This window comes from Drosophila suzukii, unplaced genomic scaffold (genome assembly GCF_043229965.1).
Source record: "Drosophila suzukii unplaced genomic scaffold, CBGP_Dsuzu_IsoJpt1.0 scf_4, whole genome shotgun sequence".
NCBI lineage: Eukaryota > Metazoa > Arthropoda > Insecta > Diptera > Drosophilidae > Drosophila > Drosophila suzukii.
The window spans coordinates 5,454,443-5,481,027 of NW_027255927.1; the positions used below are offsets into that span (position 1 = coordinate 5,454,443).

Below are 26,585 nucleotides of genomic sequence, written 5' to 3' on the forward strand. Positions count from 1 at the left end.
GCCAAACGGAAAATATAGCAATATAATTTTCCAAAAATCGCACTTTATTTCACTTGTTTCAATGTGGAATCTTTGCGAAGAAATAATTTATGACTTTTTAAAATAAATTTATTGTATTTTCCAAAAGCATATATATGGTTTTTGAACCAAAAACAAAAAAAGTTCCGACCCGTCTGCCTGTGTAAACAATCAAATAAAGCCAATTCAATCTTTAATCAAAACATATTTCTCATTAGGCAATGTTACAGTAATCTGTAGTCAAAAACATAAGAGCTCACAAATATTAAAAACAAGAAAGGAAGTTAACTTTGGCAAGCCAAAGTTTGTAAACCCTTGCAGTTATAAGAAATAATCAATGTTAGTAACACCATGTTAAATTTTTAAGGATTGTTGCTAGCTTCAGTGCTATTTGTGTAAAAATAAAAATAATACTGAAAAGTTTAAATATTCTATATCCCAGAGTAAAAGAAACTACAATCAAAATCAACAAAGAAAAATTTTTTTTTAAATAATTATTTCATTATTTCTCGGACCGTTTCTTTGACAGCTATAAGTAAGAGTAAGTAAGTAAGTAAGAGATTTTATTAAATTGAATTCGAAATTCTTAAAAATACAAAAAATTGTATTCCCAATAGTATAAGATAATATTTCAAAAAACACCGAAGCTATACTTTGTTTCATAATATTTTTCCACCAATTTTCCGATCGTTCCTATGGCAGCTATATGATATAGTCGTCCGATTTTGATAAAATTAAATTCAAAATTCAGAACTAGTTAAAAAAAATAGCATACAAAATTATGCTAAAAAACACTTTTATTCCTATGAGAGCTATAAGATATAGTTGTTCGATCCAGCTGGTTCCGACTTCTATACTACCTGCAAAAGAAATAAGACTTTTGGGAAATTTTCAGCCCGATAGCTTTAAAACGGAGAGACTAGTTTGCGTAGAAACGGACGGACAGACGGACATAGCTAGATCGATTCGTCTAGTGATGCTGATCACAAATATATATATACTTTATGGGGTGAAATGGACTGAAATCATAATACCCTCTGCAAGGGAATAAAAATGTAAGATAAGATAATTTTGATAACAGATATTTAGCTTTCAAGGACGAGATATACACACGATAAATTGAGTAGCGATGAAATCACCGTCCTAACCAATCGCTAATATAGTTATGAAAGAACTTTGGACATAATCCAAAACTTCCAATGAAATATGTTCATGATTGTTAAAAAAAAAACAAGATACAACTATAGTCGACGGCCTCGGCCATCTCCCCGTTACTCAGCTAAGTGGAGTGCAAGGGAGATGAAGATATGCAAGAAGCAAAGCGACTGGTCCCACCTCAAAACAACTTATAATGAACAATTTTTGGCATAGGTATTGAATCAAAAAAAAATCCCATTCACATTTTACAATTATTAAACAAGAAATGAAGTTAGCTTCGGCAAGCCGAAGCTTGTATACCCTTGCAGTTATATTTATTAAATTTAAAAATACAAAAAATGATATTCCCAATAGTATATATGTCAGCAAACACCGAAACTATAATTTGTTTCATATTATTTTCTCACCAATTTCCCGATCGTTCCTATGGCAGCTATATGATATAGTCGTCCGATTTTGATAAAACTAATTTCGAAATTCATAACTAATTAAAAAAATGTTATTTCCAAGCGCAGGAGGTTATATGTTAAAAAACACCGAAGCTATAATTTGTTTCATATTATATGATATAGTCGTCCGATTTTGATAAAATTGAATTAGAAGAATTAGAACTGCGTTGCAAACTTCTGACTTCTACTCTGCAAGGGTATACAAATGTGGGCGCTAGACGACCATAACGCTAGCATGCGTTTGCGCCGCGCAAGAACTTCAGGAATCTGCACGTTAAGTCCCAACATTTATAGTTTCCGTCGGGATATAGCATGCAGATGGCTTTGACTACTAGATACCCGTTATTCAGCTAAAGGGAATGCGTGGGAAATGGAGATATGCATGCCTACATTGTTTTACCTTATAACCCTATAATGAGTGGTCTGATTTTTGGAATGTACTAGATGGGCGTGGCAACCTGCAAAAGCAAACTTGCGCCACACAAGAACACCAAGAATCTCGGATCGACGAAAAAGGCAAATTGACCACTATTTAAAAAGTGAGCTGGGGCTAACACATCCAGATCGGCAGGGTTCTTTGAAATCGAGACTAAGGGTCGAGAATTAACTACTGCAGAAATATGACACACCTGTCCTTCGGCGAAGCTTAAGTATTGGCTTTTCAGCGATAATTGGGGGCGGCCAGTTAGCTTTGGAACCACAGAGGAATGGAGGTCCATGAGCCCTGAAAGGACACTCATTCAGTTCAGTGGGAAAAGCACCTCGGGACAGGATGTCGTCTGGATTTAAAGACGTTGAAAAGTAACGCCACTTTACTGACTCAGTGAACTCTTGAATGGCAGCAACCTAGCTTTCTGGTGAATATATAAAACTTCAAACACGACTACTTATCATCTTCAGCAGCTCTATTCAAAACAGCGGGCACCATCGATCAACACTTTTTAAGTTTAAAATTTCCCTTGGCTAAAATTTTGGATGTCTGATCCATGATGGTGACAGCCTCTTCCTTAGATTTGCCTCCAGACATCAGGTCATCAACATAAAAAATGGCGAAGCAGGACCTCAGCCCCAAGTAGAAACGCTGTCCGCTCGTCTTATGCAACTTATGCATAGTTCGTACAGCCAGAAATTATGCAAGTTTCTTTCCATAAGTAAAAGTGTCTAGCCTGAACACCCGCAGTTGGTCCTGAGGGGACAACGGTACATTTTGCATATATCTCCTTTGATTGCTACTGGGTGTGAACGAAACCGAAGAAGAATCTGGAACAGTTTACAGTTTATGCTGAATTACGGGACCCGCCATAAGCACATCGTTGATAGAATAGCCAGATTAACTGGCCGGAGCTATCTTTTTTTTAGGACGCAATGATAAGGCAAGAAGTATTGGCACGACCCGATGTCATCGGCACAGACAAATAACATGTGCCCTAAATCGAGGTATTCCTATATGAATGCTGCATATTGAGCCTTCAAGGCTTGCCTTCTTGTCGAGGGACAAGAATCTACGACGAGCTTGCTGGTAGAACTCTCCCAAAAGATCAAGATTCAGCTGGCAAACGAGCGACACAGTCTCACAGTCTAACTATTCCTCTGTAGCACGTATAATTTGCTCGGCGCAGCTTTCCACTTCTCACCGATCCAAACTATTCCCATTACTAGCGAAAGGTAGATCATGAGACGACATTAAGGAGAAGCCATGTGACTGCATTGTAATACTAACCGAGTAACAAAATTTGAATCTCCCAATCCTGTTACAGATGCCAAAGTCCTTATCTTCTTTGTTTGAAGCTGGTTTGCTAATCGGGATGTTATTAGGTGCATCCGAATCGAGTAGAGCTCGACAAGGAACGAAAACCCAAGAACGGGTTTTTACTAAAACGCTGGCTGTTGCTAAGAGCACAATATCATTACTAAAATCCTGTGCAATAAGTACACAAGAGGTGGAAGGCAATTCAGAGGGTTTTATGACACGATTTAGTGAGGCAGAGGCAAGCGCTTCTGAAGACTGCGATGTTTCTTGCGAAGAAGTGGAAGCTAATTTCCCAGGTGCCGTATGCACGGCCATTACTGAAATTGCACTGCCTATTTTAATGACCAGTCTTAAGGCAATATATGCAAAGGCCTTTTTGCCTCCTGAAGTCGATTCTGACAATGGTAAACAGAGTGACCCGCATCATTACAAAATGCACAGATCCAAGGATTAAGATTAGTTTGCAATGGCAAAATCCATAGTCTCCAACGCACTGCATCGTTGCTTTAGAAAGCATGATTGCAGATGTTGTTTTTTTTTGTGTGTTGATAAGGATTGATTGATTGATTGGACTTTATATATAGCGATAAACGACCAATACATATTCTCGAGTCAGAACTAAGTATCCTCAGGCAGGGACGAATGACAGTTAGAGAATACTATAATGAAGTCAATAAAAAAATGACTCTACTAATAAACAAAACCATAATGACATACGGAAAGGACAGCGTAATTGCCAAAGAAACAAACAAAACAATAAGGAGCAATGCTTTACGAATATTTATATCTGGGCTAAATGGATCTATCTCAGAAACTTTTTTCTCATTAAATCCACCAGATTTGCCCAATGCTTTGGCAAAGGTCCAAGAATTAGAATCAAACAATTTCCGTGCTCAATTTGCAAACAGGTTTAATGATTTAAAAAATGAAAATAAATATCAGGGAAACAACTTACGATTTGATCAAAAACGACAGAACAATAATACTAATAAAATGGGAAATAATTGGAGTAATAACCAGAATTATAATTGGCCACAAAAGGGACTTTTTGGCAAAACGATAATCAAAATAACAATCAAAAGCAACAAGCCGTCGAGCCAATGGATGTTGATCCATCGATTCAACTCCAGAACATACCTAGTTACAATCGGCAGCCGAATAATAATTGGCAGGTAAATAATAATCGAGGTAGATATAATAATAATTATTATCAAAATAATAATCGATCAAATTACTATCGCACTAATCAAAATAGAGAGCAAACTCAAGTTCAGAAAAGGGAACCAGATGGAACAGTAAATCAGCCAGATAATAAAGTAACCAGATTAAATAATATCAACGAAGATCATTGTTTAGACCAGACCCCTCCAGGGGAATGCCTTATTTAAATAGGACAGACCGAAAAACCAAGAAGCAGTTAAAGATTTTAATAGATACAGGCACCACTGCTTGCTATATAAATAAGGGAATTTTCGAAAATAAAAATTAGTTATCAATATACAAAAAGGTAACTACAGTTCATGGGTATTCAATTATAAGGTATTATCATATTTTAAATATATTTGAAACAAGACAATTATTTTATGAAATCGAAGGATTAGAATCTGATTTGCTAATTGGGTTTAATTTATTAAGAAAAATTGGAGCTATAATAAATATAGAAAAGGGAGTCTTGGAATATTTTGATGATAAAAGTAGCGTAAACACTGATTCATTATTTGTGGAAAATAGTGAAAAAAGCTTGGGAACTAAAAATCCTGGGAGTGCCAACGTAGAAATATCCGTCAACAAAAATAAAAATATCTTGGGAATTAAAAATCCTGAGAATGCCGACGTAGAAATATCCGTCAATAAAAATACAAATACCTTGGGAATTAAAAATCCTGAGAGTGCCGACGTAGAAATATCCGTCAATAAAAATACAAATATCTTGGGAATTAAAAATCCTGAGAGTGCCGACGAAGTAAATACCGTCAAATAAATAAAAATCGTTAAAAAAGTACTGATCAATTAGATAAATATGCAGATTCCTTTTAGAACAGACATAAAGGGGGAAAAAAATCTTATTCACGACAGGCCAATATACGGGGAGCAATATCCGTATATTATTATCTGTCACCGACTTCGTGAATAGTAGTAGAATGTTAGCTATTAGCGCTGGGCAAGCTAAAAAGTATGCGATTGCAGTTACGAGGAAATCATTTTCATATATTTTTAGCGAGGAATCTGACGTTATGCATAACATCTTGCACCAAATTCTTACGTTCCCCAACACTGAAAATTTAAAACAACGTTTAACGGCCGCTGCTTCCGAATACTGAACTTGGGTATATACGTTTAAAAATCTGTTAAAAATCGATTTACCAACGGATTGTCGTGATCAATGGCGTATATTCTCCGTTATGGTTCAGCCTTTAAGAAAACAACATAAAACTAATTTCGGTTTTTACGCGTGTATTTTTAAAAAAGCCATTTATGCCAGCGTTTTTGATTTTTTTTTTCCAAATTTTTCAACTTGAACGAAGTGTAGCTTTTGAACTAATGAATGGAACTCAATGATGTATATAAAAAAGTTAAAGGGCATTCTATTACCTGTAAAATGAGTCTATGATGACCGAATTCGGTTTATCACAACTCCAGTTAGAAAATAAAAAAGTGCGAAAAACGTTTTTACACTTTAAAAAAAATTGGTACCATAGAAAAAATTGTAAGTGCCCTTTTCTTAATCAGGGAGATGTATCTTACCGGAAAACAAAGGTTTCCTGAAAGGCGTATTTTATCAATTTTTTTTTGTAAACTGGTGTTATCTTACAGAACTTATGAACATTCGACGACAGTCAGATGCAGATTCCTTGCGCGACTTAGTGGACGCCGGCAATTCTCAGTTGGGTGCGGACATTTTGAATGCGATTGATTTCCACTTACTTTACTTAATTTTCACTTGCTTAAGCCGTTACCACCGGATGAGAAATTCTTCATAGAACTTTAAAATTTGCGTGATGTACAGTGTCGCTGCCATTCAATGAACCTATACCAGAGTTGAACGGTTCGTACGAAAAACTAACTATAGTCAACTTATTGAAGAATAATTGAATATTATAAATATTAAATAATATAATATATTCAATATTGGATATAATAATATTAATTCGGTCAGACAGCGTATCGACTAAGCTAAGAGTTTTTCAGATCCAGCAACGGACTGTCAGTTAGCAACACAATGTTATTAGGAGCAGCACTTCAGCCAGACATTTTTGAAACATTGACAACATTTAGGATTTATAGATATACGCTGACGGCAGACAAATCAAAGATGTATCGATAGTTTTTGGATTGTGCTGAAGATCAAAATTTTCAGTGCATCTTGTAGAGAATGGCTAGAATAGACCCAAACAAGGTCTTGCCCTTGAAAACCGTAACATATGGAACCAACTCATCGCCCGGCAGCAGTACCCAATTCCTTGTTAAGCAAAAGAGAGCAATTTCTATATGTATGACATGGTCTGTGGGACTTACAAATTCAAAGCAGCGGCGTTCTAAATTCACTATTCACATTTATCGTTTTGTTCAAGACTGATTCAACTAAGACCGAAACTTTGTCTGCAGCACCAAATTCATGTCGGCCTCATTTAGATAGCACCCAATTTACAGTTCTTAAGATTCCAAGGCAAATTGACAAAAATACAGGAACTAAATCCGTATATAGACACATTCAACGGGATACAAATTGTAAGACCATCTTTAGATAATGTATCATTTGACACTAAGCACACAACATTGTTACCTAACGATCAAATTGCTATCAGATCCCTATTCAAATACATTCACCAACTAAATTTCACGCCGATGCACACGCCTTGCGTGCTTTTGTGAGACTAAGGTACTGGGCTATAAACTCTCGAAAATGAGCACGCCTGACAGTGCGTAATTGTATTGCATGCTGTCGTCAAAGCCCCCTCTCAGTGCGTCAAATAATGGGATCATTTCCGGCAAGCAGAGTAAATATTGTGAATCCTTTCGAACGAACTAGCCTGGACTTCGCTGAGCCTCTGTGGATGAATTTCAACCAGAGAGGACGGAGACCAATAATTGTGTACTTACGCATCTTTGAATGTTTTCTGACGAAAGCCTGTCATTTGGAACTCGTATCGGATCTCAGCACGAACGATTTTCTCGCCGACCTTTAGAGGCGTTGAACAATGCTATAATGCGGTAACATAACTAATTTCGTTGGGAGATCTTAAGGTGTGGGACTAGGACAGCAAGCAGCAGATTAAGAATCAATGCAGTCTGCTGGCTGTCAACTTTCATTTTATACCACCTCGCTCGACCCATTTTGGAGGGCTGTGGGAGAGCGCTGTCAAGGTGGCTAAACAGCTTTTAACTGATTGCTTCAACGAAGCCGAGAAAACGACCTCGACGTTGCCGTGCACCACTCCTTCTGGCGGTGTCAATGGAGTAGTTGAATCTCCTGTAAGAACGTCTGAAGTAAAGTACTGAATATCGAAATCTACAACAAAGAGGCCTGGTACTGATTGCAGAAGATCACGCGAAGTACGGTCAATGGCGGTAGGCAGAATCCACGAAATTCACCCTGGCCTGATGAAGCAGTTCGCATCGTCACCATTAGGACAAAGGCCGCAAAGTACAATATCCTCCTGCTCTCCTTGTCGATATGGCTAAAACTGATGGAAGAAGCTTCCAACGCTGGAAGGATGTATTCCTGTCAAATGCCACACAGTTGGGCGAAAAAGCCAAAAGGCTCAGCAGAGCCTTATGGCCATCTACATCTGATTGGATATTGCTAGAAGCAAAAACAAAGATGGTTAAAAAGTTTTTGTAAAGTTTTTTAGATTTTTAAAAGAAAACATTTTGGTTTAATTTAACCTTATTTTTAAAACTTGGTGTTGGGGCTAAGTGGCTTGAGCGATGAAAATAGCTGGAGTCCCAAGAACGAATGGTACGCAAAAAACACGGGGGTACTTTGGGGTTTTAGCGCGACGTGCATAGATGTTTATTGGTTCACTTTGAAAATAGACCTAGTTAAGCCTAACTTAACTTAAGCGCTCCAGAGCGAAGCGCTCGGAGAGCGGACGGCAGTGCGAGCGCGCGAGATGTAGACATCTGGATAAAACTGCCGCTCGACACTGAGGCGGATACTGGCCTACGACGGTCGGATGGAATCGGCGGAGTAGTAGGGCCGCTGTTTTGATGCAGCAATGTGTGATACCGATCTTGGCAAGTTAGACAGTTGTGAGCGCTTGTGCAATCCCGGAATTGGTGGCTGCTTGCAAAGCAATTGGAGCACAACTGCTTCCTTTGAATGTAGGCTAGACGACCGTCTACCGTCATTTGTAGGAAGCGTGGACATATACGCACGGGGTGGTTCTTCTTCGAACACAGATCGCAGCCTTTGGGTATCGGAACTAGCCTTGTGTTGAAGGAATTTATTTTTAGAAATTCTGCCACTCCATTTGTGTCTTTGGACTAGACGTGGTGGAAATTGGCAGATCGGAAGCTATCGACGGCCTCAAGGGTTCGATGGCGCTCCGTCAAATAGGAATCAAGCTCAAGCCACGTAGGAATTTCGGCTATATTTTGGATGGATTGCTCCCATAATGAGAGAGTGAACTTTGGTAGTTTTGTCGAGCACATATAAACCAGGATAGGGTCCCAATTCTCAATATTAACACCGGAAAATTTTAAGAACGTTAGGCAACCTTGAAAAGTGCGTTGAAGTTCCTTTAAGGCTGCTCCCGACTCATGTGCTATGGATTGCACATTGAAAATTGTTTTCAGGTGACTGTTCATCTGCAATCGCTTATTTTCGAAACGCTCAGTTAGGTTATTCCAGGGTAAGAACGCAGTAAAAAACAAGAAAGGAAGTTAACTTCGGCAAGCCGAAGCTTGTATACCCTTGCAGTTATATTTATAAAATTTAAAAATACAAAAAATGGTATTCCCAATAGTACACAAGTCAGAAAACACCCAAGCTATAATTTGTTTCATATTATTTTCCCACCAATTTTTCGATCGTTCCAATGGCAGCTATATAATGTAGTTGTCCGAATTTGATCAAATTAAATTCAAAATTCAGAACTAATTAAAAAATGATATTTCCAAGCGTAGAAGGTTATATGTTAAAAAACACCGAAGCTATAATTTGTTTCATCTTATTTTCCCACCAATTTTCCGATCGTTTCTATGGCAGCTATATGATATAGTCGTCCGATTTTGATAAAATTTTATTTGAAATTTAAATCTAATTTAAAAATGTTATTTCCAAGCTTATAATTTTTTACAATTTTTCTTTCCGATTATTCCTATGGGAGCTATATGATATAGTTATCCGATTCGGCTGGTTTCGACTTATGTACTACCTGCAAAAGAAATAAGACTTTTGGGAAATTTTCAGCCCGATAGCTTTAAAACGGAGAGACTAGTTTGCGTAGAAACGGACGGACAGGCGGACATAGCTAGATCGATTCGTCTAGTGATGCTGATCACAAATATATATATACTTTATGGGGTGAAATGGACTGAAATCATAATACCCTCTGCAAGGGAATAAAAATGTAAGATAAGATAATTTTGATAACAGATATTTAGCTTTCAAGGACGAGATATACACACGATAAATTGAGTAGCGATGAAATCACCGTCCTAACCAATCGCTAATATAGTTATGAAAGAACTTTGGACATAATCCAAAACTTCCAATGAAATATGTTCATGATTGTTAAAAAAAAAACAAGATACAACTATAGTCGACGGCCTCGGCCATCTCCCCGTTACTCAGCTAAGTGGAGTGCAAGGGAGATGAAGATATGCAAGAAGCAAAGCGACTGGTCCCACCTCAAAACAACTTATAATGAACAATTTTTGGCATAGGTATTGAATCAAAAAAAAATCCCATTCACATTTTACAATTATTAAACAAGAAATGAAGTTAGCTTCGGCAAGCCGAAGCTTGTATACCCTTGCAGTTATATTTATTAAATTTAAAAATACAAAAAATGATATTCCCAATAGTATATATGTCAGCAAACACCGAAACTATAATTTGTTTCATATTATTTTCTCACCAATTTCCCGATCGTTCCTATGGCAGCTATATGATATAGTCGTCCGATTTTGATAAAACTAATTTCGAAATTCATAACTAATTAAAAAAATGTTATTTCCAAGCGCAGGAGGTTATATGTTAAAAAACACCGAAGCTATAATTTGTTTCATATTATATGATATAGTCGTCCGATTTTGATAAAATTGAATTAGAAGAATTAGAACTGCGTTGCAAACTTCTGACTTCTACTCTGCAAGGGTATACAAATGTGGGCGCTAGACGACCATAACGCTAGCATGCGTTTGCGCCGCGCAAGAACTTCAGGAATCTGCACGTTAAGTCCCAACATTTATAGTTTCCGTCGGGATATAGCATGCAGATGGCTTTGACTACTAGATACCCGTTATTCAGCTAAAGGGAATGCGTGGGAAATGGAGATATGCATGCCTACATTGTTTTACCTTATAACCCTATAATGAGTGGTCTGATTTTTGGAATGTACTAGATGGGCGTGGCAACCTGCAAAAGCAAACTTGCGCCACACAAGAACACCAAGAATCTCGGATCGACGAAAAAGGCAAATTGACCACTATTTAAAAAGTGAGCTGGGGCTAACACATCCAGATCGGCAGGGTTCTTTGAAATCGAGACTAAGGGTCGAGAATTAACTACTGCAGAAATATGACACACCTGTCCTTCGGCGAAGCTTAAGTATTGGCTTTTCAGCGATAATTGGGGGCGGCCAGTTAGCTTTGGAACCACAGAGGAATGGAGGTCCATGAGCCCTGAAAGGACACTCATTCAGTTCAGTGGGAAAAGCACCTCGGGACAGGATGTCGTCTGGATTTAAAGACGTTGAAAAGTAACGCCACTTTACTGACTCAGTGAACTCTTGAATGGCAGCAACCTAGCTTTCTGGTGAATATATAAAACTTCAAACACGACTACTTATCATCTTCAGCAGCTCTATTCAAAACAGCGGGCACCATCGATCAACACTTTTTAAGTTTAAAATTTCCCTTGGCTAAAATTTTGGATGTCTGATCCATGATGGTGACAGCCTCTTCCTTAGATTTGCCTCCAGACATCAGGTCATCAACATAAAAAATGGCGAAGCAGGACCTCAGCCCCAAGTAGAAACGCTGTCCGCTCGTCTTATGCAACTTATGCATAGTTCGTACAGCCAGAAATTATGCAAGTTTCTTTCCATAAGTAAAAGTGTCTAGCCTGAACACCCGCAGTTGGTCCTGAGGGGACAACGGTACATTTTGCATATATCTCCTTTGATTGCTACTGGGTGTGAACGAAACCGAAGAAGAATCTGGAACAGTTTACAGTTTATGCTGAATTACGGGACCCGCCATAAGCACATCGTTGATAGAATAGCCAGATTAACTGGCCGGAGCTATCTTTTTTTTAGGACGCAATGATAAGGCAAGAAGTATTGGCACGACCCGATGTCATCGGCACAGACAAATAACATGTGCCCTAAATCGAGGTATTCCTATATGAATGCTGCATATTGAGCCTTCAAGGCTTGCCTTCTTGTCGAGGGACAAGAATCTACGACGAGCTTGCTGGTAGAACTCTCCCAAAAGATCAAGATTCAGCTGGCAAACGAGCGACACAGTCTCACAGTCTAACTATTCCTCTGTAGCACGTATAATTTGCTCGGCGCAGCTTTCCACTTCTCACCGATCCAAACTATTCCCATTACTAGCGAAAGGTAGATCATGAGACGACATTAAGGAGAAGCCATGTGACTGCATTTTAATACTAACCGAGTAACAAAATTTGAATCTCCCAATCCTGTTACAGATGCCAAAGTCCTTATCTTCTTTGTTTGAAGCTGGTTTGCTAATCGGGATGTTATTAGGTGCATCCGAATCGAGTAGAGCTCGACAAGGAACGAAAACCCAAGAACGGGTTTTTACTAAAACGCTGGCTGTTGCTAAGAGCACAATATCATTACTAAAATCCTGTGCAATAAGTACACAAGAGGTGGAAGGCAATTCAGAGGGTTTTATGACACGATTTAGTGAGGCAGAGGCAAGCGCTTCTGAAGACTGCGATGTTTCTTGCGAAGAAGTGGAAGCTAATTTCCCAGGTGCCGTATGCACGGCCATTACTGAAATTGCACTGCCTATTTTAATGACCAGTCTTAAGGCAATATATGCAAAGGCCTTTTTGCCTCCTGAAGTCGATTCTGACAATGGTAAACAGAGTGACCCGCATCATTACAAAATGCACAGATCCAAGGATTAAGATTAGTTTGCAATGGCAAAATCCATAGTCTCCAACGCACTGCATCGTTGCTTTAGAAAGCATGATTGCAGATGTTGTTTTTTTTTGTGTGTTGATAAGGATTGATTGATTGATTGGACTTTATATATAGCGATAAACGACCAATACATATTCTCGAGTCAGAACTAAGTATCCTCAGGCAGGGACGAATGACAGTTAGAGAATACTATAATGAAGTCAATAAAAAATGACTCTACTAATAAACAAAACCATAATGACATACGGAAAGGACAGCGTAATTGCCAAAGAAACAAACAAAACAATAAGGAGCAATGCTTTACGAATATTTATATCTGGGCTAAATGGATCTATCTCAGAAACTTTTTTCTCATTAAATCCACCAGATTTGCCCAATGCTTTGGCAAAGGTCCAAGAATTAGAATCAAACAATTTCCGTGCTCAATTTGCAAACAGGTTTAATGATTTAAAATATGAAAATAAATATCAGGGAAACAACTTACGATTTGATCAAAAACGACAGAACAATAATACTAATAAAATGGGAAATAATTGGAGTAATAACCAGAATTATAATTGGCCACAAAAGGGACTTTTTGGCAAAACGATAATCAAAATAACAATCAAAAGCAACAAGCCGTCGAGCCAATGGATGTTGATCCATCGATTCAACTCCAGAACATACCTAGTTACAATCGGCAGCCGAATAATAATTGGCAGGTAAATAATAATCGAGGTAGATATAATAATAATTATTATCAAAATAATAATCGATCAAATTACTATCGCACTAATCAAAATAGAGAGCAAACTCAAGTTCAGAAAAGGGAACCAGATGGAACAGTAAATCAGCCAGATAATAAAGTAACCAGATTAAATAATATCAACGAAGATCATTGTTTAGACCAGACCCCTCCAGGGGAATGCCTTATTTAAATAGGACAGACCGAAAAACCAAGAAGCAGTTAAAGATTTTAATAGATACAGGCACCACTGCTTGCTATATAAATAAGGGAATTTTCGAAAATAAAAATTAGTTATCAATATACAAAAAGGTAACTACAGTTCATGGGTATTCAATTATAAGGTATTATCATATTATAAATATATTTGAAACAAGACAATTATTTTATGAAATCGAAGGATTAGAATCTGATTTGCTAATTGGGTTTAATTTATTAAGAAAAATTGGAGCTATAATAAATATAGAAAAGGGAGTCTTGGAATATTTTGATGATAAAAGTAGCGTAAACACTGATTCATTATTTGTGGAAAATAGTGAAAAAAGCTTGGGAACTAAAAATCCTGGGAGTGCCAACGTAGAAATATCCGTCAACAAAAATAAAAATATCTTGGGAATTAAAAATCCTGAGAATGCCGACGTAGAAATATCCGTCAATAAAAATACAAATACCTTGGGAATTAAAAATCCTGAGAGTGCCGACGTAGAAATATCCGTCAATAAAAATACAAATATCTTGGGAATTAAAAATCCTGAGAGTGCCGACGAAGTAAATACCGTCAAATAAATAAAAATCGTTAAAAAAGTACTGATCAATTAGATAAATATGCAGATTCCTTTTAGAACAGACATAAAGGGGGAAAAAAATCTTATTCACGACAGGCCAATATACGGGGAGCAATATCCGTATATTATTATCTGTCACCGACTTCGTGAATAGTAGTAGAATGTTAGCTATTAGCGCTGGGCAAGCTAAAAAGTATGCGATTGCAGTTACGAGGAAATCATTTTCATATATTTTTAGCGAGGAATCTGACGTTATGCATAACATCTTGCACCAAATTCTTACGTTCCCCAACACTGAAAATTTAAAACAACGTTTAACGGCCGCTGCTTCCGAATACTGAACTTGGGTATATACGTTTAAAAATCTGTTAAAAATCGATTTACCAACGGATTGTCGTGATCAATGGCGTATATTCTCCGTTATGGTTCAGCCTTTAAGAAAACAACATAAAACTAATTTCGGTTTTTACGCGTGTATTTTTAAAGAAGCCATTTATGCCAGCGTTTTTGATTTTTTTTTCCAAATTTTTCAACTTGAACGAAGTGTAGCTTTTGAACTAATGAATGGAACTCAATGATGTATATAAAAAAGTTAAAGGGCATTCTATTACCTGTAAAATGAGTCTATGATGACCGAATTCGGTTTATCACAACTCCAGTTAGAAAATAAAAAAGTGCGAAAAACGTTTTTACACTTTAAAAAAAATTGGTACCATAGAAAAAATTGTAAGTGCCCTTTTCTTAATCAGGGAGATGTATCTTACCGGAAAACAAAGGTTTCCTGAAAGGCGTATTTTATCAATTTTTTTTTGTAAACTGGTGTTATCTTACAGAACTTATGAACATTCGACGACAGTCAGATGCAGATTCCTTGCGCGACTTAGTGGACGCCGGCAATTCTCAGTTGGGTGCGGACATTTTGAATGCGATTGATTTCCACTTACTTTACTTAATTTTCACTTGCTTAAGCCGTTACCACCGGATGAGAAATTCTTCATAGAACTTTAAAATTTGCGTGATGTACAGTGTCGCTGCCATTCAATGAACCTATACCAGAGTTGAACGGTTCGTACGAAAAACTAACTATAGTCAACTTATTGAAGAATAATTGAATATTATAAATATTAAATAATATAATATATTCAATATTGGATATAATAATATTAATTCGGTCAGACAGCGTATCGACTAAGCTAAGAGTTTTTCAGATCCAGCAACGGACTGTCAGTTAGCAACACAATGTTATTAGGAGCAGCACTTCAGCCAGACATTTTTGAAACATTGACAACATTTAGGATTTATAGATATACGCTGACGGCAGACAAATCAAAGATGTATCGATAGTTTTTGGATTGTGCTGAAGATCAAAATTTTCAGTGCATCTTGTAGAGAATGGCTAGAATAGACCCAAACAAGGTCTTGCCCTTGAAAACCGTAACATATGGAACCAACTCATCGCCCGGCAGCAGTACCCAATTCCTTGTTAAGCAAAAGAGAGCAATTTCTATATGTATGACATGGTCTGTGGGACTTACAAATTCAAAGCAGCGGCGTTCTAAATTCACTATTCACATTTATCGTTTTGTTCAAGACTGATTCAACTAAGACCGAAACTTTGTCTGCAGCACCAAATTCATGTCGGCCTCATTTAGATAGCACCCAATTTACAGTTCTTAAGATTCCAAGGCAAATTGACAAAAATACAGGAACTAAATCCGTATATAGACACATTCAACGGGATACAAATTGTAAGACCATCTTTAGATAATGTATCATTTGACACTAAGCACACAACATTGTTACCTAACGATCAAATTGCTGTCAGATCCCTATTCAAATACATTCACCAACTAAATTTCACGCCGATGCACACGCCTTGCGTGCTTTTGTGAGACTAAGGTACTGGGCTATAAACTCTCGAAAATGAGCACGCCTGACAGTGCGTAATTGTATTGCATGCTGTCGTCAAAGCCCCCTCTCAGTGCGTCAAATAATGGGATCATTTCCGGCAAGCAGAGTAAATATTGTGAATCCTTTCGAACGAACTAGCCTGGACTTCGCTGAGCCTCTGTGGATGAATTTCAACCAGAGAGGACGGAGACCAATAATTGTGTACTTACGCATCTTTGAATGTTTTCTGACGAAAGCCTGTCATTTGGAACTCGTATCGGATCTCAGCACGAACGATTTTCTCGCCGACCTTTAGAGGCGTTGAACAATGCTATAATGCGGTAACATAACTAATTTCGTTGGGAGATCTTAAGGTGTGGGACTAGGACAGCAAGCAGCAGATTAAGAATCAATGCAGTCTGCTGGCTGTCAACTTTCATTTTATACCACCTCGCTCGACCCATTTTGGAGGGCTGTGGGAGAGCGCTGTCAAGGTGGCTAAACAGCTTTTAACTGATTGCTTCAACGAAGCCGAGAAAACGACCTAGACGTTGCCGTGCACCACTCCTTCTGGCGGTGTCAATGGAGTAGTTGAATCTCCTGTAAGAACGTCTGAAGTAAAGTACTGAATATCGAAATCTACAACAAAGAGGCCTGGTACTGATTGCAGAAGATCACGCGAAGTACGGTCAATGGCGGTAGGCAGAATCCACGAAATTCACCCTGGCCTGATGAAGCAGTTCGCATCGTCACCATTAGGACAAAGGCCGCAAAGTACAATATCCTCCTGCTCTCCTAGTCGATATGGCTAAAACTGATGGAAGAAGCTTCCAACGCTGGAAGGATGTATTCCTGTCAAATGCCACACAGTTGGGCGAAAAAGCCAAAAGGCTCAGCAGAGCCTTATGGCCATCTACATCTGATTGGATATTGCTAGAAGCAAAAACAAAGATGGTTAAAAAGTTTTTGTAAAGTTTTTTAGATTTTTAAAAGAAAACATTTTGGTTTAATTTAACCTTATTTTTAAAACTTGGTGTTGGGGCTAAGTGGCTTGAGCGATGAAAATAGCTGGAGTCCCAAGAACGAATGGTACGCAAAAAACACGGGGGTACTTTGGGGTTTTAGCGCGACGTGCATAGATGTTTATTGGTTCACTTTGAAAATAGACCTAGTTAAGCCTAACTTAACTTAAGCGCTCCAGAGCGAAGCGCTCGGAGAGCGGACGGCAGTGCGAGCGCGCGAGATGTAGACATCTGGATAAAACTGCCGCTCGACACTGAGGCGGATACTGGCCTACGACGGTCGGATGGAATCGGCGGAGTAGTAGGGCCGCTGTTTTGATGCAGCAATGTGTGATACCGATCTTGGCAAGTGAGACAGTTGTGAGCGCTTGTGCAATCCCGGAATTGGTGGCTGCTTGCAAAGCAATTGGAGCACAACTGCTTCCTTTGAATGTAGGCTAGACGACCGTCTACCGTCATTTGTAGGAAGCGTGGACATATACGCACGGGGTGGTTCTTCTTCGAACACAGATCGCAGCCTTTGGGTATCGGAACTAGCCTTGTGTTGAAGGAATTTATTTTTAGAAATTCTGCCACTCCATTTGTGTCTTTGGACTAGACGTGGTGGAAATTGGCAGATCGGAAGCTATCGACGGCCTCAAGGGTTCGATGGCGCTCCGTCAAATAGGAATCAAGCTCAAGCCACGTAGGAATTTCGGCTATATTTTGGATGGATTGCTCCCATAATGAGAGAGTGAACTTTGGTAGTTTTGTCGAGCACATATAAACCAGGATAGGGTCCCAATTCTCAATATTAACACCGGAAAATTTTAAGAACGTTAGGCAACCTTGAAAAGTGCGTTGAAGTTCCTTTAAGGCTGCTCCCGACTCATGTGCTATGGATTGCACATTGAAAATTGTTTTCAGGTGACTGTTCATCTGCAATCGCTTATTTTCGAAACGCTCAGTTAGGTTATTCCAGGGTAAGAACGCAGTAAAAAACAAGAAAGGAAGTTAACTTCGGCAAGCCAAAGCTTGTATACCCTTGCAGTTATATTTATAAAATTTAAAAATACAAAAAATGGTATTCCCAATAGTACACAAGTCAGAAAACACCCAAGCTATAATTTGTTTCATATTATTTTCCCACCAATTTTTCGATCGTTCCAATGGCAGCTATATAATATAGTTGTCCGAATTTGATCAAATTAAATTCAAAATTCAGAACTAATTAAAAAATGATATTTCCAAGCGTAGAAGGTTATATGATAAAAAACACCGAAGCTATAATTTGTTTCATCTTATTTTCCCACCAATTTTCCGATCGTTTCTATGGCAGCTATATGATATAGTCGTCCGATTTTGATAAAATTTTATTTGAAATTTAAATCTAATTTAAAAATGTTATTTCCAAGCTTATAATTTTTTACAATTTTTCTTTCCGATTATTCCTATGGGAGCTATATGATATAGTTATCCGATTCGGCTGGTTTCGACTTATGTACTACCTGCAAAAGATATAAGACTTTTGGGAAAGTTTCAGCCCGATAGCTTTAAAACTGAGAGACTAGTTTGCGTAGAAACGGACGGACAGACGGAAAGGCGGACAGACGGACATGGCTAGATCGACTCGATTAGTCATGCTGATCAAGAATATACATACTTTATGGGGTCGGAAACGTCTCCTTCACTGCGTTGCACACTTCTGACTGAAATCAATATACCCTCTGAAAGGGTATAACAAGGGAGAACGCTATAGTCAGCTAAAGGGACAAAAGGGAAATGGAATTATGCAACCAGTAAAGCGAGATTGAAATGCGCCACCTACCCGCGATCTCAATATATGGTTATGTGAGCGGTAGACAGATTAAGGCGTTATGGACGTTAGAGTGGGCGTGGCAAATTTTTTTTTGGAACAATCGATAGGTATTAACAAGACAAGTACATTTCAGTTTTTTATCTAGCATTAAAATTGTGGGCACCGCAGATTTGGGCGGTTTGTGGGCGTTACATCTTTGCGTAATAAACTTGCACTGCGTACAAGGCTACGGAATCTAAATCTGAAATCCGAATTCTCTGTCTTCTATAGTTTCTGAGATATCCGCCTTCATATTTACTATATTTTGAAGTTTGTGGGCGGTTTGTGGGCGTTAGAGTGGGCGTGGCAAACTTTTTTTGGGTTAATCGATAGGTATTGATGAAAACAATACATTTCAGTTAAAATCTTTATTCCAGCATCAAAACAGTATGATCCACAGTTTTGGGGCGTTTGTGGGCGTTAGAGTGGGCTCAGAAATCTGTATGCCAAATCTCAATAGCCTAGCTCTTATAGTTTCCGAGATCTCAGCGTTCATCCGGACGGACAGACAGAAGAACATGGCTAGATCGACTCGGCTAGTGATCCTGATCAAGAATATATATACTTTATGGGGTCGGAAACGCTTCCTTCTACCTGTTACATACTTTCCGACGAGTAGTAGATTAATACGGGAGCTGGCTCACTAGGTAATAAATCATGTCAAAAAAGGAGGTGGGGGTGACCCTAATTAGTCACGCATGGTTGCACACAGGTATTCTAATGACCTAATTAGCATAATTAAGTCAAAAAGGGGGGTGTTGCTGACCCTAGTTAGATGAGCATGGTTGCACACAGGTCACTTAATGAGGTCAGAAAGTGGTGTGTAGGAGTGTGAGAGAGTGGTGTTTTGATATGTCTTGTTTTGTCTTGTCTTTTTCTCACGCTAAAGGTGTGTGTGTGATAGGGGTGTTTTGTCATGCGTAGGATTTTGTGGAGTGCAATGGTTGCACACAGGTCACTATGTTGCTTCTAACTTGGGTTAGAAGGCGTTATGCGTGGGCGTTTTGTTGAGTCAATTAGGGTTGTAGGTGACACCTGGCTACGGTCTTGTGGTCAAAAGGTGTTGGTTTGAGGGATATTAGACCGCATACTTTTGTGGTGTGAAACAAGCGTGAGTTCGGTAACCTCCCCCTCTTTAGCGAGCATTAGATGGGAAAGTGAGCGTGGGAGTGTAACAAAAACGTTGTTTTGTTATGCGTGGGCGTTTTGTTGATTCAATTAGGGTTGTAGGTTACACTAACACCTGCCTACGGTCTTGTGGTCAAAATGGTGACTGTGGTGGTGGTTCCTAACAGAACAAAACCAAATGAGATCGTTTATTTAGTCAAATACGTTTTTCTTTAATCATATTTGAAAATTTATTCTCATGCGTTTATAGAAAGAGAAAACGGTTACCTTCTAAGTTTTCAAAAAATGTATGTGTTAAGGAGAAATGTGGAAAGTAGTTTGTTGAACTAATAAGCTTTTTTATTAGTTATTGCTAAATTAAAAAATACGAATTTCAGGTTGCTTTAGCTTTATGCTTGTTAACAATTTATTAGCGAAAAAGATTACAGCATGCGAGACGAGAGTGCATTTAATGTCGAGATCAGAATTCGTACTGATTTACAAAGAGACGGCCAGCCGAATGCAGGGCCCAAGAATGCAAGTACACAAAAAACGAGAGAGCTAGAATGGCAAGAGCTACCTTTCGCGATGCAATTAATATAAGAGATCGAATTACGACGTTAATTAGCTGCTGCGGCTGCGTGACCCAACATACTCCCCCCGTTGGAAGCCTGGGTTTCAACATCATCCTTAAGGGGTAGCAGACACAGCTTGTTTACTGCTCGCTTTGTCACTCCTGATGCTGTCTTCAGAACGGCAACTCGAGCAACCCCGTCTCCACCGAACAGAAGCTCGATCACTCTGGCGAGGGGCCACTTCATGGGAGGCAAGTTTTCGTCCTTGACCAGAACTAAGTCATCGACAACCAGGCCAGGTTTTGGGGTGCGCCACTTGGAGCGCTGCTGCAGTAATGTTAAGTATTCTTCCTTCCATCGGGACCAAAAGATCTGCTGCAAGTATGCCACGCGTTGCCATCCATCCAAGCGATTGAAGTTAAGACTGGTCACATCCGGCTCGACGAAAGAGGAAGACGGACCACCATTCAAAAAGTGCGCTGGGGTTAATACATCCAGATCAGCCGGGTTTTCTGAAATCGAGACTAATGGTCGAGAATTAACAACCGCCGAAATGTGACACACCAGGGTCCGCAGCTCCTCAAAGGCTAAAACAGCAGTGCCAACAGCGCGGTAGAAATGATGCTTAGCGATCTTCACAGCCGCTTCCCAAAGACCGCCAAAGTGTGGCGACCTAGGAGGAATGAAACACCAATCAATAGCCTCCGCTAGGCAAAAGTCCAATGTAGCTCTCTGATGATCACTGCTGAGGAATAGGCGCCTTAGTTCGAGCAACTCATTGCGAGCTCCAACAAAGTTGGTTGCATTATCAGACCAAATCTGCCGCGGCCTTCTTCTAGTGCATATAAATCGTTTGAGGCCATGTAGAAAAGATACCGTAGAGAGATCCTTGACCAACTCCAGATGAATAGCCTTCGTGGCGAAGCAAATGAAGACACAAACGTAGCATTTTACTGGAGGCTTGCTTCGCACCTCTGACTTGTAGAGAAATGGCCCGCAAAAGTCAATGCCAGTGACTTCGAATGCATGAGATCCATCAAGTCGTTCCTTTGGAAGATCCGCCATTATATGCTCCACTACTCGAGGCTTCATTCGAAAGCATCTAATGCACTTGTTTACCGCCTTCATTACCGTCTTTCTCCCCCCAATAGGCCAATATTGGGATCGAATTATGCCAAGTAATGCCCGTGGCCCAGTGTGCAGATTGCGTTCATGAAAATGAGTAATAATGGCAATAGTGACCGAATGACTCCGTGGTAATATAATTGGATGACGCCCATTAAAATCCAGAGAAGAATTCCTCAGCCATCCACTCTAAGAAGCCCAAATTGGTCAATGAATGGCGAAAGAGATGCGAGCGAGCTGGAGGAGTGCACCATTCCCTTTGACTGCAATGATTTGATGTCATCCCATAAATGTGAGCGCTGGACAAGACGAAGCAACAGCAGCGTACCGCCTTGAAGGTCAGACACCGTGAGCGTAGGACGATGGATGCGATTACTAAATTTATAGACGTATCCGAAAACTCTTTGAAGGGCAGCAAAGGAGTTGGCAAATTTGGAACTGGACACTATGTCTTCATATGGAGATTTTATTAGCAGGATCCTCCGGCGAACCTCAAGCGTTGGCTTTTCAGCAGTGATTGGGGTCGGCCAGTCAGCTTTGGGACCACAGAGGAATTTTGGTCCATGAGTCCAGAGAGGAGACTCGTTGAGCTCAGCAGGAAAAGCACCTCGGGAGAGAATGTCAGCTGGGTTTAAAGAAGTTGGAACATATCGCCACTCCACTGACTCAGTTAGCTCCTGAATGGCAGCTACTCGGTTCGCTACAAAGATATTGAATCTGGACGGCTCGTCCCGGATCCATGAAAGCGCAACAGCAGAGTCGCTCCAGCAATAAACCTTTCCCTCAAATGCATTCGTCCCAGACACTTCTGCGATGAGCCTAGACAGGAGCTCCGCCCCACACAGTTCCAACTTGGGCACAGTGAGTGTTTTCAAGGGGGCTACCCTTGACTTTGAGCAAAGTAATTGAGATCGACCGTTGCAAACGATGTAGACACACGCACCATATGCTTCTATGCTGGCATCACAAAATCCATGAATTTCACTCTCAGAGTTTGGAGAACGAACCAGCCGAGGAAATGACGCATGCCTAATCTGCCCAAAACTCGTACATATAGCACTCCATTCTGTATTCTGTGATTCAGGAAGGCTTTCATCCCAGGATAACTTCTCCTTGCACAGTTGTTGAAGGAAAATTTTCGATTTGGTGATCACAGGTCCAACCAACCCGAGAGGATCGTAGAATCGCGCTATTGCAGACAGGACAGATCGCCTGCAGGGGCTTGATGTTGACTGTAAGACCGAAAAGGAAAACAATAGTTGGTCAGAAACTGGATCCCAAGCGAGACCTAAGGTTTTTGCAAAATCAGTGCCATCATCAAACTTCAAATAGGACTCCTTATCCTTGTCTGCAACTCCATCCAAAACAGCTGACACATTTGAGCACCACTTTCTAAGCTTAAATTTTCCCTTGGCTAGAAGTTTTGATGCCTGATCCATAATGATGACTGCCTCTTCCTTGGACTTGGCTCCAGATATCAAATCATCCACATAAAAATCGCGACGTATGACCTCAGCCCCAAGCGGAAACGCTGTATGCTCGTCTGCTGCCAACTGATGCATAGCTCGCACAGCCAGAAATGATGCTGGCTTCGTGCCATAAGTAACGGTGTCTAGCTTAAACACCCGCAATTGATCCTGGGGGGAATCCCTCCACAAAATGCATTGCAAATGGCTGTCCTCAGGCTGAACCCTAACACAACGGTACATTTTGCAAATGTCTCCTGTGATTGCTACTGGGTGTGAACGAAACCGTAGAAGAATCTGGAACAGCTTAGGCTGAATAACAGGGCCTGCCATAAGAACATCGTTGAGAGAATAGCCTGAGGAACTGGCTGCCGATCCATCAAAAACTACGCGAAGCTTTGTAGTGGAGCTATCTTTCTTTATGACGCAATGATGAGGCAAGAAGTATCGGCACAGCCCAATGTCAGCGGCAGAAACTGATGACATATGTCCTAGATCGAGGTATTCTTTTATGAATGCTGCATATTGAGCCTTCAAAGATGGCTGACGATTCAACTTTCTCTCTAGGGACAAGAATCTTCGATAAGCTTGCTGGTAGGACTCTCCCAAAAGATCTAGATTGAACTTGGCAGGCAGCCGAACAGAATAATCGCCAGCTGGCAAACGAACGACGTGTCTTACGAAATGTGCTTCACAGTCCAATTCTTCCTTAGTAGCGCGTATAATTGGCTCGGCGCAGCTTTCCACTTCCCAAAATCGTCGAAGAAGATCATCTAACCGATCGAAACTATTCTCTCTACTATCGAGAAGTACATCTTGAGACGACATTAGAGCCGAGCCATTGGAAAGGCCATAGCCTCCAGAAACAACCCAACCCAGACGCGTCTTTTGAATTAGGGGTAATCCAGGTGGGAGCTTGATTTGGCCAACGCACAACATCTCGAAAAAGAGGCTGGCTCCGATTAAAAGATCCACCCGCTGGGGAGCATGAAACGTTGGGTCAGCTAACTGTATATTTTTGGGTATGTTCCAGCTGCCAATGTCGACGTTGAAGCTAGGCTGCCGCTCTGTTATGTTCGGAGCAATCACCGCGGTAATGTTGGCCGAGTATTCGGAAGTTCGGGACTGAATCGTAATATTGACCGAGTGACCGTCCGTCACAAAACTGGAATCTCCTATTCCAGTTACAGATGCTGAGGATTTTATTTTCTTTACTTGAAGCTGATTTGCGAATCGGGATGTTATTAGATGCAGTTGGGAGCCCGAATCGAGTAGAGCTCGACAGGGAACGAAAACCCCAGAACGGTTTTTTACCAAAATGCTAGCCGTTGCTAAGAGCACAATATCATTACTAAACTCCTGTGCAATAAGAGCAGTCGAAGTGGAAGGCAGTGCAGAGGGTGAAGCAGAGGGAAGTACTTCTTGAAGCTGTGCTCCTTCTTGTGAAGGAAAAGAAGGTTAGTTTCCAAGGTGAAGCAGGGTGTGGTGTTTAGATCCGCATGAACGACAACTACTAGAGTTGCATTGCCGAACTTGATGACCAACCTTAAGACAATTTATGCAAAGACCGAGCCGCTTCGCTTCTTGAAGCCTATTCGCAGGAGACAGGATTTTAAAATTCTGACAATAAGGAATGGAATGCCCCGTATCATTACAGAATATACAAATCCAAGGGTTAGCATTCGAGGCAACAAATGCTGATCTACGCGCATTGGGTATTCTGTTACTTCCCACCTGATTGCCCGGCGCATAGTTTGCCATGGCGAAATCCATAGTCTCCAACGTCCTGCATCGCTGCTCCAAAAATGATGCCATTGACTCCCACGTAGGAATTAAATTGACGAAGGCAGGGTCCTCTAAACGCTCTTCCCACTTTGCCTGACTTGCCGGATCCAACCTTTGGAACAGGACTTGGACGATGATGCATCCTGCGATTTGTTCCGTAGTGCCCAGTCCTTTGAGAGCACGAATATGAGCGTTGAATTTATCGGACAGCTCCCGAAGTGTCGAGACGGAACCACTCTGCACCGCCTTTAGTCCCAGGATCTCAGTAATGTGTGCCTGAAAAACCAAACGTCGATTATCAAATCTATTTTTCAGCAAATCTAAAGCAATTGCATAGTTGCCATCCGAAATTTCCAATGAGCGAATAGTTTCCAACGCTGCGTCCCTCAGACATGATCGTAGATGCTGCAGCTTTTCTACGTTGGTGAGGTCCGGATGACTATCTATGATCGTGGTAAACATAGAATAAAAGTCAGCCCAATTTGCATAACCTCCAGCGAATTTTGGAAGCTCCAGTGGGGGCAGCAATGCTGCCCTATGTCGAGGCTGACGCTGCTGGGGGCCGAAAACTCCCGGAGTGATGCCGTCAGCAAAGGTTGAATGCGAAAGAAGCTGTGAGGCGCGCTTTGAAATTTCGGATCGAACCGATGACTTCAGAGTTACGAGAATGTCATCAAATTTCTCACTTAAATCACTTTCAATTTCCTTGAAATCCAATTCTTCGAGCTCACCGAGCACCTTTTTAAATGACTCTTGAAGCTCATCGATCAACTCTAACCTCACATGAAGACCGGATTCGTCGCATGAAGTTAACGCCGCACTTGATAGGGAATCCACTAAGCGCTCCACTCTATTAAATAAAGCCGTTGCCTTGCGCTTTAAAAATATTGCCCTGTTTGCATCAGCGGTAACATCTCCAAAAGTTCCCGTAGGCATGGCTACAACAACAACAGCAGACGAAATGCCCGAAATTCGGCTCAAGCGGGAAGATGAGCGCAAAGCAAACGAAGGAATAACAGCCCGTTACTTGGCTATGTACGCTTCTATGTATAGCTGATTTTGCGCCTTATATGTAAATTTCCGCAATCACCAACTGCTATTTATTTTATAGCGCTCACTGCATTTAAGGCCTTATGATTGTTGCTCCGCCAATGCACCGCAGCAGCAAGAATGAAAAAGTCAATAAATAGACTTATATGATTTGCACTTAGTGTTATTTATGCACAAATCACGTCGGGGTCACCAATGTTGAACTAATAAGCTTTTTTATTAGTTATTGCTAAATTAAAAAATACGAATTTCAGGTTGCTTTAGCTTTATGCTTGTTAACAATTTATTAGCGAAAAAGATTACAGCATGCGAGACGAGAGTGCATTTAATGTCGAGATCAGAATTCGTACTGATTTACAAAGAGACGGCCAGCCGAATGCAGGGCCCAAGAATGCAAGTACACAAAAAACGAGAGAGCTAGAATGGCAAGAGCTACCTTTCGCGATGCAATTAATATAAGAGATCGAATTACGACGTTAATTAGCTGCTGCGGCTGC

General features: G+C 40.2%; 1 protein-coding gene across 7 annotated transcripts in view; it reads right to left on the bottom strand.

The window, feature by feature from the left end:
• The window catches only part of LOC139354879 (gamma-interferon-inducible lysosomal thiol reductase), a 207,375-nt gene that overhangs the window by 61,146 nt on the left and 119,644 nt on the right, over positions 1-26,585 (bottom strand). The window lies entirely within an intron of this gene.